Consider the following 3,826-nt stretch of genomic DNA (forward strand, 5'->3'; position numbering starts at 1 on the left):
AGTGATTTCTAGAGTGTAGGGGCAAAATCGTAATTTTGCCACTCGCGGACAAAATTTGAGATTTTGAGAGAATTTAGATCAAATTTGACAAATTGGAGAATGGTATGAGTATAAGGGATGAAAAATATGTCTATGGGCAATTTTTCAATTTTTGGGGCAAAAATGTAATTTTTGACTTTTACGGGGGTAAAAGTGTAAATTTCAAAAATTACTCCACCAAGACTTTGGATAAGTCTGAGAATTTTACCTAAGCTATGGATATTTGGGACAAGTGTATGGTGAAAATTTGGAAACAAATGGATGGCTAGAATTTAAGGAATTAATAAAACATTAAAAAAATGAATAAAATAATATTATATTATTTTAGCCTTTAAAAAGGTGAAAATTCCGGAATTCTCATCTTCTTCAGCTGTCCAAACCAGGGGAGAAAAGGGGAAAAAAAAAAACAAGAATCCTACCTGAAAAATTTGGAGAAAATCAAGAGAAATCAAGAAATCAAGCATTAAAAAGGTAAATTTCATTGATTTTCCTTGTGATTTTCACTACCCATGCATTTTTTTCTTATTTCCATGCAAAATTAGAAAGTGGGTATGGACACCCATGCTGGCCAAACCTCCATGGATGAGTTTTGAGCTTGATTTTTGGTTGATTTTAATTGAATTAAGTGATTTTAGTTAAGTTATATTGAAATATAGCAAAAATAAGCTAGAAATATAATTTTCTCCCATTGAAACCCATTATGCTGAATTTTCTAGGGGAATATTGGCTGCTGATATTGATGGTTATTTGAGGAATTATGATGAATAATGATGAATTATGAGCCTAGAAAAATAATGGAAATTTTCGGAGCAAAAATACAAATTTTTACCCACTAGGGGTATTTTCGTAATTTATTATCGGGACTGATAATTTGCACCACACTGAGGGACATTAAGTCAATTTGGGTGCAATTGAGGTATAGAAACTGAAAAAAATTAATTTGGAGTTTAAACGGACGCGTATATCAATTTATCGGGTAAAAGACCGAAATAGGCTAATACCGCATTTAGGCAAAAATTTAGACATTTTTGCATTCCATATCAAGCATTAGTAGTCTAAATTAGTTTAATTTCAATTTAGTACCAATGTGGTCAATTTCTCGATTTTGTACTGTGTCAAGGTGGTGAGTCCTCTAATAAAGGCAAGGGAATTGCACCCGAGGACCAATAGTCTGAGTATTTCGAAAATCCTCACTCTAGACACGGTGAGTAACCTTACCATCATTTTAATTATTTAAAGTATGTTTTTATTCGGTTTTGGTGAATTTTATGAAAATGAGTTCAAATGGTAAATTTTTATGTTTTGTAAACAAAATGAGTTTAAATGAAAATATTTTATAAATTGTCTTGAAACGAAATAACGATTTTGAAAAATAGAGTAATTGGAGACCACTGATATGTTGTAAATTTAAAATTGAATTAATGGCTTATGTTATTGTATTGGCATGACTGGCTGAGCTGTGTTTTTATGAATTATATGAATTGCTTTATTTTACCCTTGCAGGCTGGGTAGTAATATATTAGCCCTGTCATGCTGTCAAAATTTTATTGTATGGTGGGTTTGACTTGCTGCAGTGGGCTGGATTCTGTGGACTAGCCTATTAGAGGGGCACGGAATCCTGTTATATTTTTACCTCGGTTGGAGAGGCGAGTAGGGTAACTCCTGAGGTATAACTTTTAGAGTTCACTTCACGCCAAACCACCTCGTGAAGGGGAACTCGGCCAACGTCAAGGAATGGCTATGTTTTCAAAATAAAAACATGACTTTCTAATAGCCTTGGCGGACTCAGTTGGGATAGCCCTCGGCCAAGGTATCCCAAATAACTGAGTATGATAATAATTTTTGGCATGAGCCAAGCTTTTTAAGAAATTCATAAGCCATGTTGATTACTTGCTTTAAATAAATTGATTTCATTTGGTTGAAATAAGTTGAAAGATGATAAATTACAGTTTGATGAAATGTTTTAATAGTCTCCTTTTACTCGACTTTAGATATTTTGAGTGATGTTTGTTTACTCACTGGGATTTTATAATCTCACCACCCTCATTTCCACCCATTTCAGGTTCAGAATAGATTGTAGATAACTGATATCGGCGAGGATTACAGTTGAACTTGCCACATCCAAAGACTGTAGGTTCATTTCTTTTTATACTTTTGGTCATTCGGGGGCCCACGTGTCACTGTAAATTAAATTCTATACTTTGGTTATCTGTATTACGGTATGTAAGAATTTATTTTGCTTTTACGCTATAAAAATTATTTATGCAGTGTTCTTAAAATATCGTTTTATGTGAAAATTGAATATTTTATTGAATATTTTTATTTTATTATAACAATCATAATTCCATTTTAAACGAATGTTTTAGACATCCAAAATTATTTTTGATTAAGAAATATGCGTTTTCCACTTACATACTATATTTTTAGATGATTTTTTTAGATTTTTGGGATAAATGACAAAAATACCCTTGTGAGACGAAAATTATTATTTCATTTGTTTAAGTTGGAAACAGTTTAAAATCTTTTAAAATGTGGTATTTGGAAACAGTTACCCACAGGGGAAATGAGAAGCTGATATTAAAGCCTTGCGGGGTCTCGGTTGACATTCCGGGTAATGAATGTAAATTGAGACGTCGCGACGGTTGTCACGGGCTCGATGGGAGTTTCGGGTCGTGACAATTAAGTTGGTATCAGAGCTGTTGGTTTGAAAGATTAGAGTTTTGGGTTTAAAGTTATTTTAAAGCTGTTTTAAAAATTTACAGTGTCAGTGTGGCCCCGAGTTAAGTTAGGTTAGGTTGAATAAAATACATGCATAAGCATATAGAGCCTGAGGTTGCCTAAACTCACTTTGTTCCCTCTTATAGATTATTATGTCTCCTCGACGCAAACAACCACCTTTCACTAGATCAGCTGGGAGGGGAAGAGGTTGTTTTCAACGTCGTCAGTTAGGTGCAATAGAGGAGGAATCGACTGCATCCACCATTCGGGCAGCACCTGCTGCTGAACAAACCGAGACTCCTCCACATCCTCCACCTCCTCTGCCACTTACTAGTATTCTTGCTATGCCTCTTGAGGCAGTTCAGGCATTAGCAGCCTTCTTTACTGCTATTGTTGGCCAGGCTCAGGCTGGTCAAGCTCTTCCTACAGTTCCTCTGGCTGCTCCTTCAGTACCACCATCCCCACCTCCTATCCCACCACCAGTGCTGGATGTTTCTGATTCTAAGAAGCTTAAAGAGGCTAGGCAACATAGTTGTGTTTCTTTTATGGGTGAGTCGGACACAACCGTGGCTAAAGAGGTGGTGCGAATGGCTTTAAGAGCCGAGAAGCTTGCGAATGAAAATAAGAGTCTGCGAGCTGAGTTAGCAAAAAGGAGAAATCTAAGTGTATCTTCTAGTCAGCCACCAAACAGGGGCAAAAACTCCTCTGTTTCAGGAAGTTCACGTAGATGCAGAAATTGTGGAAATTATCATGTTGGGTCGTGCAGAGGGCCTGCACGATGTTTTCATTGTGATCAACTGGGTCACATTAGGAGAGATTGTCCACAGTTAGGACGGGCTACGGTAGCTGCTCCATCTCCACCAGCTCATACGGATATACAGAGGAGAGATTCCTCTGGATTGCAACCGAGACAGGGATGATTTTGACATACCACCAAGGGTAGATTAAATAAGTTGAAATTAGTGCTCTAATAAAGTACGTATGATAGAAAGCTAGTTTGTAAGTTGTAGTTTTCATGATCATGAAATATATAAAGATTATCAATATATGGACATACATTTAGAGTTGT

The 3,826-nt window shown here is 36.0% G+C and overlaps 1 long non-coding RNA gene across 1 annotated transcript; it reads left to right on the top strand.

Annotated features, from left to right (window-relative positions):
- The first annotated feature begins 391 nt into the window (after positions 1-391).
- LOC148760391 (uncharacterized) lies at positions 392-2,375 on the top strand. Its single transcript, XR_016023209.1, has 3 exons — positions 392-510; positions 1,160-1,243; positions 2,102-2,375. It is a non-coding gene; the product is annotated as an uncharacterized LOC148760391 (long non-coding RNA).
- The last annotated feature ends 1,451 nt before the right edge of the window (positions 2,376-3,826 follow it).

Source organism: Theobroma cacao, chromosome 10, assembly GCF_053813885.1.
Source record: "Theobroma cacao isolate CCN51 chromosome 10, ASM5381388v1, whole genome shotgun sequence".
NCBI classification, from domain to species: Eukaryota; Viridiplantae; Streptophyta; class Magnoliopsida; order Malvales; family Malvaceae; genus Theobroma; species Theobroma cacao.